At 42.6% G+C, this 14,663-nt stretch overlaps 1 protein-coding gene across 2 annotated transcripts in view; it reads right to left on the bottom strand.

Annotated features, from left to right (window-relative positions):
- The window catches only part of NKAIN3 (Sodium/potassium transporting ATPase interacting 3), a 621,440-nt gene that overhangs the window by 541,505 nt on the left and 65,272 nt on the right, over positions 1-14,663 (bottom strand). The window lies entirely within an intron of this gene.

The raw sequence follows: 14,663 nt of genomic DNA, 5'->3' as shown, positions 1-14,663 counted from the left end.
TCTTTAGGGACAATAGCTGTGCTGTACAGAGAGCTAAAGGAGCTTAAGCCAAGCAAGGCGTTCCCAGATTACCCACTGCTACCGGGGGCTAATAGACCCTCAGGGTTATTTTAACTGATAGCTAGGTTTAATTTTAGGGAAATACAGGATGCAACGGGAGGTGGGCAGGCATGTACACCCCACACCTGCATACACACGCCATGATTCTGCCCTGCCTCTCTGTGCAAATGCACATGCACCAACACACATACAGCCCTGACTCCGCACCTCCCAGGAGCCCTGATGGTGGAGCAGGGCCGGGCAGGGCAGTGTGGAGGCCCATGGCATAGGGAAATCCCTATGCTGTCTGGTGGGACAAGATGTGGCTAAAATGTGTTAAAGCAGTCCGAGTGGCTAAAATGTGTTAAAGCAATGAATTAAGGAATTAGAGCTGGCCAGAAATTTATTTATTCACACACACACGTGCACACATGCGCATACACACATGCATGTACACCCTTATATTTCGTGAAAGTTCATTGAACCTGAGATTTTTTTGACCAAGAGCTGAAAAAATTAAATTTAGATATAGATAGAAATATAGAAATTTTATTTCTTAAGCTCTTGGTCAAATCATCTTGGTTTCAATGAAATTTCACCAAATATAAGACAAAGTTTTGATGGGATTCTGCCTACATGCCTGGTGGGTATATCATTCTCCTGGGCCCAGGGATGTTAGAAAATGGTGGTTCCAGAGCAGAATTGTACTCAGTTTCACTAAGCAGCTGTAGGTTTCTGAAAGCTTCTTGCTTGCTGGAAATTTTTAGAAAAAATTGTTTCAGTCCAAGCCAAACAGAAGCCAAAACTTTAAAAAAATCCATTATGTTCTATGAACTGGAGCTCTGCTTTTCAGCTAGCTATAAATGTGAAGAGTAGCACCAGGCAAACTTTAATGTAGAGGTTGTCCCCTGTAATGAAACTAGCTGTGTATCACCTATCACCACATTATACTGTGATTCTTGTCTTCTTTGTTACCTGCTATTTCCAAGACAGTTAGAATCATGGCCCAAATAATCAGCTGGTGTAAACCAGCAGGTCTCTACATTTTTATGCCAGTTTTGGTTTAGCCATGTGCTTCATATGGCAGACAGAGCATCTCTATGGAGGACCCAGCCTCTGGTTGCCCTGCTTTTTTATACTTTGCTTTTTATAGACCCCTGGATATTGAGGGGTCTAATTTTCTTCCCGCGCTGCAATTTTGCAGTGCAGGGACCATTTTTTTGTTCCCGCACCTGCCTGTTGCCCGGCCTCAAAGGGGCTTGAGATGGGGCAGCAGACACATGCACGCTCGTGTAGACGTGCCCTGTGAGGAGCAGCACCTAGTTTGGCTTTGATTTTTCTGAAGTTTTTACCACATTAGCTTAAATCTGTGCCTGAAATGTGACTGCTAAACTGTTGCTCCATTGGACCTCTGAAGGGAACAGATAGGTAGTGAAAGATGAATGCTACCTCCAGATGCTAGAGCTGCTTTTTCAGCTTGGCTGGTTTGCTTATGACTGTTTTAAAACATTTAAGCTGTGTTAGAAATAACGGAAAACAGTGTCTGAGACTGTGGGTCCATTAAGCAAACAAATCAGAAGTGTACACATTCCAGAGATATTAAACTATCCTACCTGTCATTGGGTTTGAGAATACTGTAGAAGATAATGCTGAGCTTAGTCAAGATGCAATTCAGAAACTCCATTAGTATAATAATAGGTTTGTCTACTGGCTCTGTTTCCCAGCTACAGTGCATTAAATGTCACTTAACTGTTCCAATAAATTCAGGCTCATGGGTGCAATTGATAAGCATTTCTCTCTGCATAAGAATGGAATGAATGGGCATAATTGATGGATCAATACACAACACAAGGATATAATGAGCAGTTAATGTGTTCAGGATGGAACCAATATGAAAAATCATTATTAAGTTAATTGTTTTGAAATTATAACATTTAGAAAATGATTCCTTGAATTAATAGTTAATTACTGCATGCTGCTACATAAGTCTCTTGTTAAAATTTCAAAAGAATTACTGCCAGGGTCTACTCTGAAACTGGGGGGGGGGGGGCGGAATTGAAAATAAAAAATGAAGGTGTTCCTTTGTCAGAAATAGACTTGTAACAGATTGTTATTGCTGTGTTTTAAAGATAAATTCAGTGTTCCTAGTGTTTTTGCTAGTTCATGTAAAACATTGGAGCACATTAAGGAGCTCCCTTGAGTATCATAACTTTCGATTATGGTAGGGAGGTTCGTCTAGAGATTGATGTTTTCACAACTCAGTTGCCTTCAACTAAATATTTCCAAGTGAAATGGTTTTCTTGAAAAAGCTATAGTTTAATTTGCTTTTAAAACAACTAAAGCAGTTGAAAAGAAGTGTTGCCCTCAGTTACTAGGTTTGTAGAGAAGTTAAGCACACACAAACAGACCAAACGTATAAGATTGCAACCAACAGTTTCCTTGATACTCTCATCATCAACAAGATAGTGGTGGTACACTATACTCTTACCAGTGGGGTACTGCCACTTATCACACCGTTAATCTCCAAAGCTCCTGCTGCTAATCAGTGAACATTTTAAACCTACTGTACTACACTGCTGTCTTGGCTGGGATTTAATATCCCCTTACAGCTTTCCCTGGAAGATTGAACCTTGTCTGGGATACCTTGAATGTGGGCTAAATTAAACCTTAAAAAGAAAGATTGAAAGAAATACAGGTGTACAATTTCAGCTGTCCCTTCACAACAAGGAAAACAGCTAACATCGCACTGGCTTTACTTGTAGAAAAAATACTCTAGGCTTTGTGGCTTGGTTTTGGTTTTTTTGGTTAGGAATAGCACTACATGGCTGAGGAGTATTACCTATGGACATAGAGAAAACACAGTCCTTTATTAAAGCCTTACTTTTCAGGGGCAAGAGAAAGTATACCAGAACAGTGAGAAAGCAATAAAAAAATTCAGGCATGAAGGCATGTAGACAGAAGAACTGTTTACACCAGAGTAATCAGCAGTCTACTAGTGTCAAAAAGAAGCAGAAAGATCATGTAAGTCTTTAAGCCAGGGTATTTTTACCCAAGCTGATAGATAATAACCCTTAAAAAAAAAAATAAAGGCTAGAACATTACTATTGTAAACTACACCAGTGTAGTGTTTGGCTTCCATGTCTGTTGCCTTTAGAAAATGACTACCTTGCCAGAGTCTATTACCTAGTCCCTTGTCATGTAGTGGTGTGATGCAATGACTAGTCACATATGTCGACATTTACTCCAAGACAGCGGCATGGACACATACATAGGACACGTACACAATACAGGTGCAAAACTGAGACAAAAATGACCATACAAATGTTCAAGACTTTTTCTAGTTACCTGCTCGTTAGTTCATTTACTACATTCTTCATCTTATTCTTACCCCTTATTTTTGAGACATGAACCACTTCTTCAATATTTCTGTGTATAGTGCCTAGCACAATAAAGAGCTAGCTTCAGATAGAACCCTCTAAGTTTCTAGCTGTTGCCACTATAATAAAAAATTAATAATAGCAATCCTTGTCCTCGAAGATATAAGCATACAATTTAAGCAACTTCCTCGACTTTGGAGGATTTATACTAGAGTAACAGAGAATTCAGCCTCGCACCTCCATTACACTTAAGTACCTTACAGAACTATAATGAGAATCCTGTGAAACTATGTAATTAGCTCACGAGGGTCTTTTCCCCCCCTATTTTCTGAGTGAGTGAACAGTAATGAAATCAGTAGATTGGAGATTATTTCTCTCACAAAGCCCCTGCAGAACCCAGTAGAGAGAGGTTCTGTTCCACAGATTGATCAATTGCTTTGAGGATTACTGACCTGAATTTACCTATTTGGGGGTTCCCATATCAAAAGTTAATTTTCTGTAAAACGTGAACATTTACCAGTTTGGAGTATTCACAAGTTTGGAGACGGAAGAAAGTTACACTGAAAGAGCACTCAGTCGTTTTCTTTTGTCGAGGCAAAAAAGAAGTGTAACGATTTTGCTTCTCCAAAGAAAACTACTGAAATCTATTTTTTTGAATGATTATGGTTAAACTTTTCAAAGTGAGAATAGAGAGAGAACCTTTTTAATGAAGCACATTGACTGTATTTAAGAACAATACATCAGTATTTTTCTGCATATTCAAAATTACATTTGTACTAACATGCAATACTCTGCATTCATAACCCTTTAACTGGTATATGGTATGCCAAAATACTGATGAAGAATGACCAAATTAATTAAATAGCATGGTTCTGAAGCCACTTTCAAAATTCCTATACTTTCCTTATGTGGTGTGCCTTGTTGAGTGCTGAATTATGGTTGAATCTTTCTTTGTCCAGCCTTTTTCAAATGATATACACCTTCTTTTTTCAGGAGCAATTACTAAAAATAGCAAAGAAGTAGCCCTAAGTCCACATGGATTTTAATACTATAGAGGCAGCAAGCAGAAAAATACCCATGAACAAACATTAATCTAAGAAACCACTTGGCACATCCTGTTAATTTATTTAATCTGTTGACTGTCTATCACTAGGAAAAACTTCATAGTTAGTGTCCAGAGTGTGGAATAATCTCCCTCCAGAGGTGGTGCAATCACCTACCCTGGAGATCTTCAAGAGAAGACTGAACAGTCATCTTGCTGGGGCCATATGACCCCAGTTGTGTTTCCTGCCTAGTGCAGGGGGGTTGTACGTGATGATTTTGTGAGGTCCCTTCCAGCCCTTACAATCTATGAATTGTCTTACACCTCCCCAGAAGCTCCAACCCTGTACTGTAGCACTGTACACTACCTATGTGTTTTCAACAAAGAATGCAAATAAGCAATGGCAGAAAACGACAACCAATCAACCTAATTTTTATGGGTTTTAAGTACAATCTATTGAATTAACTAGAATTCATTATAAAACCAGAATAAGAGTGCAAGTTGTTAGAACAAACAACTCCCTGTGTGCAACGTAAAGGTTTAGCATATTATACAACCAATGTGGAAAAATGAAAAGGGAGCGCAATAGAATTAAACAAGTTAAACAACAATATAATTTAGCATGAAAAGAAACCTTTTTTTTTTTTTTTTAAACATGTAAGCATATTGGTCACACTGTCACAGCCATTACATGTTTGTGTATGGTCTTCCCTTGTTTATTTCTCCTAGAATAAATATAGTAGTGCTTTTATTGATCTGGTAGCATTCAAATTGGCACAACTTTGCATTTTCCTCCGGTATAAACCAGAAATGACCTGCAAGGCTTGTAGAACTAAGTTGCATAAAAACAGCAACAGACTGCAGGAAGGCATTCCATAAACTTCCAGAGGCACCAGGCCATACTCTAAACTAATCCCTTCCCACTTCTTATAGAGCTAAGTAAACATTTATTGTGAAGAACTGGGCTTTCAGTAGTTCTATGCTACTGGATATGTACCATTTTCACATGCACGCGCTCACACACACACACTCTAATATAATAAAGAGCTTAGTCTGTCTGTCTGTCCATAACACTTTTGGTCTACTGCACAAGCACCACCAAGAGGGCAGGTGGTGACTGACTGCTCAGGCCTGAGCGGGGAAGAGGCAGAGGCAGGCAAGGGGCAGAGGCAGGCGCACACACACCCAACAGTTAGCAGGGAAGGGGAGGCAGCATGGATGGAGAGGAATGGGGAGGGGAAGCCCCGTCAATCAGGGAAGGAGGCAGAGGTGGGCAGGGGGAGGAAGCCCCCGCGCTGCTGGCTGGAGGAGGTGGCAGCAGTGGCGCAGGGAGTGTTTACATGGCTGGCCCCAAAGGGTGAGTGGGGGGCCCTTTGGCACGTGCGCGTGCGTGTGTACACACACACACACACACACAGAACAGCTGTTTTATCATCTAAATTCCCATTGGTAGTGTCTAATATTTTCTCCTTGAGCTGCTAGTAATTATAATGAGTTGTCATGAAATTGCTGATATTCAGGCCCCTTAACACACATGCTTCTATGCAATAATTCAATCCATCACAACAGGGCTTAAGAATGAATTTACTTTCAACAACTGCAGGCATGAACGACAATTTTTTTTTTTCCAGCAGAATGTAAAACTCAGTATTAAATAAAACTTCGGAATGATTTCATGTTTCAAAACCTACATCCTGACTTCAGTAAAATGACTTGACAAAATTGATTTTCTCCTTCAGAACTCAGAGCTGCAAGTTGTTCTATACTAAGGTAAATCACTGAAGGTAAAATCCACTAATATTTTTTTCTAATATGAACAAATCCCATTTTCAATTAGTACAGAAATGGATGGATTTTTCTGATACCTTTTTATGATTCAATTCAAGGTCTGACAAGGTCTTAGATTTTAAAATAAATTCATCCAGTTGGCATGTACACCTAGTTGCAATACCTAGTCACACAATACCAATTAGGATTCTGAGTTTTTCCCAAATCAACTTTGCTATAGATTTTCACAGAACATAAAGGAACCGAGTCAGAGATCCTCTTGCATACACACCTCCTCAAGGTGAATTTGAGCCTGAATGGCGCAACATGTTTGTTGTTTGTACATGTTTGATTGCCATCTATGTTATATTAAAAATGACAGAATGTACAGAATGGCAGAATGCATGTTACATGTACTGCAGATTTCTCGTTACATAACACATGGAAAGGGGAATCTTTATGAGGGTTTAAGCAAACGTATATTGGTAGTAAATGATCCTGATAGAAATGGTCACAATGTAACTTACATCTGCATGGTTCTGTAGTGTAAGTGTTGCAAAACCATTGAAATTTTAACCCCCTGTTGTTCAGGTTTAATTCACTCCCATCTTCCTGAGCCCAAATTTATACAAATGTGGTTGGGGGGGGCGGGAAACCAGAACAACTGCAGTACCATGGGCACATTCTAAGATCAGGAGACAGTGCAAAAAGGGTATAAGAGGAAGAGAATGTCAGGGAACAGGAAGAGTGTGACAGTAGTAAGACACAGAAGACTGGATTGGATTACACAGTGATTGTGGCTGACAAGCGGAAAACATTTGTCTATCATACCGCTGGCCCCCTTGACAAGGGCGGTACTTGATTGATTGATAGATAGATTGTATTGCTCCAGGAACATGCAGATGTAACCTAGGCGGTACTCCAAGAAGTACCCCCTCTTCAATTGAAGGGATCAAAACAGGTGCACAAGCTCTGTGGGAGGTGTAGGGACTCTCCTCCCCTATGGAGCACAGCCAGACCACCAATGAGGACGTAACCATATACCTTTTAATACTGGGAACATAACAGGCATAAATCAGAGGCTATAGTGAACACTACAATGTCCCAAGGGGGCAGAATTCAACAACAGTTAGACACTTACAATCATTGACAAAACAGGGTTAACAAAATATAAAACACAAACAGCAGAACAAACAATATGGGTTGGTGAAATATACAAAGGGCACAAAATGAAAAATGTCAAATGACAAGGAAACATAGGGCCTTGGTACCTGGAGGGGGAGAAAGGGCGGAAAACACAATGGCCCCTTTCCACTGCAAGAAGATTTGCCTTTTGTTAGTTCATTCACCCCAAAACAAAGTCACCTCAGCTGGAACTTGAACCCAGATCTCCCACATGGTAGGCAGGAACACTACCACACAGCCACCACTGGTAGCACTGCTCCAACCTGCTAGGGGTCTTGCCCTTCCCAGAGCCCAGCCTCATGTCAAGCTGCCTGGCCTCTGATTGGAGGAGCTGGAAGCAGAGCTGGGAACCCCTCAGGTTGCTGCTTAGATCCTTCCTGGAGCTGGGGAGCCTCTCCTCGGGGATCCTAGAGCCCAGTGGGGAGCCTCTCCTGCCAGCCGCACACAGCACTGCTGAGGGTCCCACTGTTGCCTGCAGGTCCTGCTCTTTCAAGCTCTTCCGGGGCAGTGCTCCTGCCCCGCTGGCTCAGCTCTGTGAAGCCGCTTCCTTGTTGTCCCTCGCTGGTCTCCCTGAGTCAGCCCACGCTGCCCCTTTTATCCCGCCCCAGGTGACCCAAGGGGCCAATCGGAACACAGGCGGTGAGTCTCTGGGGCCTGATTGGTGAGGAAAGGGAGTCCCAAGTCCTCCAACCATCTTTTGCCCTTTCAAAACCCCTGGGCCAGGTCACTGCCAGCCAGCCCGTCACACAGACATAACAGGTACATCATACCAGCTTCTCACTGGCAACTCCTCTATGTTTAAAGATGTTAGAAGTTATGTCTGAGTGAAAGAGTGTTATTAAATCAAAATAAAAAGTATATCAACTACCAGCTCACTAAAAGAGTCAGAATGGTGCCCAGACAGCTAATAACTTGTAATGTGCTTAGAGTAAATGAATCAAGACAACTATGTCAGAGATTGGTAATCTATAGCCCACAGAACCATTGGATCTGGCCCACAGAGCTGGGGGACTTTGGCAGTGTTCAGCAGAAGGGTGTTTTACCTATGCTGCTGTGTTGGATGACAGCAGTGTGGCAGGGAGCTTCACCTATGCTGTACCACAGCCAGGCAGCTGGAAGAAGTAGTACTGGCAGCAACTGGGTCCTAACACTGGCCTACACTGGACCCTAGTTGGATCATTATAGACCACCACTAGAAAAATGCCAACAGTTTTATCAGAATAAACTCTTCTTCATAGACACACTAATCAAGATGAACAGAAATAAAAATTGCACCTGTCTTCCCAAAGTCAGTCCCTAATAAAGGTAAAATTACTTTCCTGTGTAGTGGGGGCATGGCCCTCTACCTGGGATTTCTGAAGCATATATTAACAACATTTTACAGAAGCAATATATTGACTGTTGTGATCCCCTTGCTTTACCTGTGACAGGTTAGGGTGTTAGGTCTTGTGTCAGGGTTTTACAAAGAGTTTAGATTATGGATTTGTATGGGATGATTTTGGATAGGGATGATCCTGCCTCAGGCAATAGGTTCAACTGGATGACATCTGGAAGTCCCTTCCAGTCCTGCTTCTATAATATTCTATGATTACCCAGCTCCAAAGCAAGGCTATAATGTGATAAAAAAAAATATCTCAGTTCTTAAATTATAGAATCAAGCGTTTCATAAAATATTGATGAAAAATAATCCTTTGTTGATGAATGAGGAGGAGATTGTGTTGATACCAAGAGTGGCCAATCTTTTTAGTAGGTGCTCCGCAACTTAGCCCTGCACCCTTCCTGAGTACCACTTTGATCCCCTTTTTCTGCCCAATCTGCTGCTCTGCTTTCTACCTGATCTTCTGCTGTGCTGCTTGTCCCCTCCTTGATCTGCTGCATGCTACACACAGGCTGCCTGTGCCATTTGTTGGTGACCCCTGATATAATACTAAGCAGTAAATTAGGCAACTATTAACCAATTCACCTGGCCCCATGGTTCTGGTACACAGGCTGAATCCAGAGTAGAGAGCCATATCATCTGGTCCACAGAGCTGGAATTCAGCAGTGGCAGCATTAATTGCTAGGTTCTTGGAGCCACAACTGCCACCACTCCTCCTGCTGCCAAGTTTCCAACCCTACAGACCAGTTGATGCAGTTCTGCATTCCAGATCTGGCCCATGGGGCTCCCCCCAGGTCAAAAAAATTGGTAGTTGGATGAACAGCAATTAAACACTGCTAGCACTTACCACACTGCCAAACTTCCAGGCCCATGGGGAGCCCAACAGGCTGGATGACATGAGTGTGGGCTGGATCTGGCCTGTGGGCCATAAACGTAGTCACCCCTGAATTAGAATTTCTGCTCATAAGCAGAGAAGCAGCAATGAAAATGTACCTATATCTTGAAGATATTGCTGTGGATTGCTTTGCAGATGCGCACACTTCTAGTAATGGTTATCCCCAAAATACATCCATATCTAGATCTAGACTGCAAACTGCCAAATACTGAGCAGGTTGCATAAATCTTGTTTTACCTGAATTTGAAAACACATTTGTTTTCAAGGGAAAATTGAAGATGACAATAGATTATTTCAGAATGAGTTATCATAGAATAGATTTATCAAAAATATTGCAAGGCAATGAGCATGTAAATCCTGTATTTTGCTATTCAAGTTATAGTAACCTTGTCAAAAGGATAAATTAAAAATAAAAGTAATAAAATAAAGTAAAAAGTGATACTTTGTGGTATGTGGCCAAATGGTACACACGTATTATGTCTTTAACTTCACTGAAATTTGAAGATCAACTTTTTCTGCTGGCATGCATCTTGTCAAAAGATGTGCGTCTATACAGAACAGGACATATTCGTGAGCTATTTTTATAGTTGACCATTTAATTACATGCAAGTTTGACCACAATAATTTATTTTTTCTTCTTAAATCTCTATATTCAACAAGAGGCCAAGTATGCCTCAGCCAGTTATGTGCAACTCTGGAAAGTGAGAACCTATATGTACCATTACCAGTCATTTGAAGTGGAACTCCATTATTCTTTATACACCTAAATTAAACTTACCCAGCCACATGTTGTTTGCAAATCTATTCCTCTCTTACACATGCAGTGTGGACACTTAAAGTAGGTACATGGATACATATGCATGTACGCTGCCATAAATCCTGGAGAAAGTGAGAACAACCATCCCATGTTTTAGCTCCAGTAGTGGGCAAAGCACTTAACTCAGGAAGCAGATGACCCAGGTTTAAGACCACTCTCCCTAAAGTGTTTGAAGTCACCTTAGTGACGTCTCAAAACAATATTTTGGCCATGTTGCTACAAGTTAGACATCAGTGCATTCTCCAGCTATTCTTCTGAAACTGGCGTACTGTCCCTTTCATTTTATAGTCATTCAATAAAATGGATGAAGACCAATACAACAGTTTCTACATCATTGGGAGCCTGAGCCCAGGCTGGAACCTATTTCCTTCTAGGGGAGTATTTATCTCATTGGATTACATACCATCCAATTTGCTCTCATCCTTGTGGCCCCAGGTATTTTCTTCTCTCGCATTCCCAATGACCAGCCTCATAGGAGTACTAGAGAGGAGACTGGATCTAATTGCTGGTGCAATGGTTAGTGAAACATACTGGGAAGTCAGAGAGATGCAAATTCAAACTCCCTGTGTGTGAAAGGCAGCTAGATCTTGTGTGTCTAGTTTCCTGGGCAAGTCCCTTAATTAGTTAGCTACTAGAGCTAAATCATACCATCTCATTTTCCAAATCATGTTGCTATCTTGGAAAGCTTCTATTGCCTTTTCCTACCCTATCTTTGTGATCATATATTCACCCACTCCCCTTCCATCTGCTTATTAAGTTCATTCAAACGTGATGACCCCCCTACCCCTCCCCAACTAAGAAAGTCATGCTTTTACTTTTGCTGCCTCATTTATCTGGAATCCAATCCTCTCCTCCCTTCTCAGCAACTGAGTCAAATTCACTCTCCTTAAATCACATCTTAAAAGCTTGCTTTTCTCTGTTGCTTATAATTCACCCCCCTGTAAGACATTCAGTGATACTCTATGTGAAAAATTCTACATGAAATAACATATATTCTGTCTATTTGCAGAAACTCTAAACAAAGCTAGTCCCGTGTCACCAAGTAGATGTGTACTATTCAACTACTTTGCCTGCTGACAAAAAATGATTTAAACCTAAATATTTATTTTCTTCAAACCTGCCATACTAGAATGTTACTGCTAATTTCTAATTCAGACAGAATGCAAAATTGAGTTGATTTTGATCAATACAGAAGCACAGACAAACTCCAAGCAACAGTACAATAGGCCTGTGCAAAATGGCTAGTATTCACTTCAGATTCGGCGGACAGTGATTTGAATCACTATCCCAAACTGATTCAGCTGAATCCGATTTGGAAATTCAGCCAATTCAGCAACTGCTGTATCTCCAAATCGAACAGGCCCCATCCCCCATCCCCCGCCTGCTCTCCCAGTCCCATCAATGGCTGCCCTGCCTAGCCCCAGTGTCAACAAAGCCCCCCACTCACTGGCTCATGCCAGGTGAGGGGGTGATCCCCACTGCCCCACAATGCATGGAGGGCTCTACCATGAGCCCCCATTCCCCGCCAGCATCCCAGCTCTTTAAAAAAGTAAAAATAAAAAAATAAAAAAGCCCTGTACTCACTGGCTCCTGCCAGGTGGGGGAGATCCCCACTGGACCCCATTGCCCCACATTGCATGGGAGGCTCTGCCATGAGCCCCTATCCCCCGCCCACTCTCCCAGCCCAGTCAATGGCTGTCCTGCTCTGCCCCAGCATCCTAGCACTTTTTTTTTTAAAGCTCCGCCCTCGCCAATTGCTGCCAGGTGGGGAGGCGATCCCCACTGCCTTCCACTGCCCCACATGGCATGGCTTGACTTTGCCCCACCCAGTCCCAGCATCCCAGCTCATTGGAAAAAAGAAGAAAAAAAAGCCCAGCACTCACCAGATGCTGCAGCACCCATTGGGGCTTCTCGGGGCTCATGGCAGAGCCCATTTGAAGCCCCGATGGCCACTGCAGCATCTGGTGAATGCAGGGATTTTTTTGTTTTTTAAAGAGCCGGGATGATAGGGCTAGCTGAGGCAGCCATTGACGGGACTGGGGGTAGTGGGGATAGCCCCCTCACCTGGCAGAAGCCAGTGAGTGCAAGGCTTTAAAAAAGAGCTGGTGGGGCAGCCACTGACAGGGCTGGGAGAGTGGGCAGGGGTCGGGGGTGCTCAGAGAGGGAGCAGACAGGAGATGGGGCATGGTGGTGGTGCCCCCATGGCCCTCTCCCCACTCCCACCTCCACCCCCTACTTACTGGCATGGAGTCTGGGTCCAGCTCCCTGTGGCAGCAAGTGAGGACTGCCTGAGTCTCTCTAAAGCTCTCAGTATCTTTTCCAAATGGATTTGGAGAGCTTTGAATCAATTTGGACCTTTAAATTGGTCTCCCAATTTGATTTGTATTCAGAGATTCAGCCACTGAATTGAGCCAAATCTCCTCCGAATCAATCAGGACCCAAAGCTTGGCACAGCCCTACGATACAACCTCTCCTATTCCATTTGTTATTTTAAGGTTGTACGGGGGTTTTTTAATGTTACTTGCCCAGCAGCTTGATGTCTTTCAGTTATGAGTCATAGACTTTTCAGCAAAGAACCTTTAAAGATATGACTGTATCTTTTTTCCACAAATTTATGAAGTCAAAGAAACATATCAACCAGTTTGAGATAATATTCAGTTTAGTCACTACATTAAGAGAGAAAAATGATAATGGCAAATAATTCATGATGCATTTTATGTCACTATAGTGAACTTAATGGACTCTTTGTTACAGTACATATGATAGACATATTTAGGTGGTCAGAGTACTCATGGCTTATTCTTCACTCCAGATCTGCTAAAAATCATTTCTCCTTTTTTTTTTTTTTTTGATGTTCCACTAATCAATCCAACTGTTCTTAGGGCAATTTTGCCATCTGCTGTTTCTGGTCTCTTTTGTCCTATTTCACAGCGCTGGAGACTCCTTTGCTCTTTCCTATATCACAGATGCACCTGTGAAGACCAGACTTCGGCAATAGCTCAGGTTTTAGATTCAGTTAAGCAGGAAAAGAATGGCAAGTCAACTGAACCTTAGGCTCTGGTCCTATTCTATGCAGGCAGAACTCTAGAAAAATTTCTTGTTTCATTCTACAAGAAGGGTTTTATTATACTCCAGGGTGTGTAACAGGTGATAAAATACACAGTCATTTGTTTTTGTGCCAATATTGGTCTTTAGGTGAAAAGGCTCTTCTCTCTCTCCAGTATTATTTGCAGACTTCACAAACTACAGATATATTTATAGATCGCAACCCTACCTCCTCTCAACCATAATTTTGGAAAATAAGCCAGATTTCTCCTGTTTCCTCTCATACAATAGATTTTCTATTCCCATAATCCTCCTAGCAGCTATTCTCTGCTCTTGTGTTAGTCTGAATTCACCTTTTCTGAGATGTGAGCAGGGCCAAGAACAGTGCACAGTATTCCAGAAGCATCTTTTATAGAAGCAGAACTGGAAACTCCTTGCCTGATATATTTTAGGATTACGTATGCCTTTTTAATAGCTGCATCACATTGGTACCTCATAGGTATCCTTTAATCAACTAAAGGTGCATCTACATGTGCATTTAAGCGCGACTAAATTTAATGTGCACAAAGCTAATGTGCATTAAGCATTTTTGGCAGGTATTTTGACATATGCAGGGACTTGGAACCAAAGTTAGTACCAAATCCCTGTAGCCCTGCCATGTGCTCCTGTGGCCACCAGAGGGAAGGTCCAACCTCTGGCCCCATGGCTACCATGACTTGGCAGCCACGCTAAAGCCAGCTGCCAGCACCTGCCAGCCACCTGGAAAATTCTGATTTCTGGGCAGCGCCTTCCTTGCCTAGCATGCGGGAGCTCCTTCTTTGTCCACCCTGCCTCCCTGCACCAGGACTGCTCCACCCACTGCCCCTGTCCGTGATGTCCAGTGCCCCGCTGCTCCAGCCTGGCCCCTGCCAGTAATGGACTAGTGCCCCGCACTCCTGCTGGCCATGGTGCTGGCCCTGCTGGCCTCATCAGGTCCCACTCCCATGCCCCAAAACAGATCCACACCCACCATCAGGGGCCAGGGCACTGGTTGTGGGAGGCCCTGCCCAACCCCCTCCTTCAGCACTCCTGCCCCACTGCCCACACTATACACTACTCTCAGTACATGTGCATAGGTG

This window comes from Crocodylus porosus, unplaced genomic scaffold (assembly GCF_001723895.1).
Source record: "Crocodylus porosus isolate Cpor-Errol unplaced genomic scaffold, CroPor_comp1, whole genome shotgun sequence".
NCBI lineage: Eukaryota > Metazoa > Chordata > Crocodylia > Crocodylidae > Crocodylus > Crocodylus porosus.
This window is presented reverse-complemented; position numbering and strand designations above follow the sequence as displayed.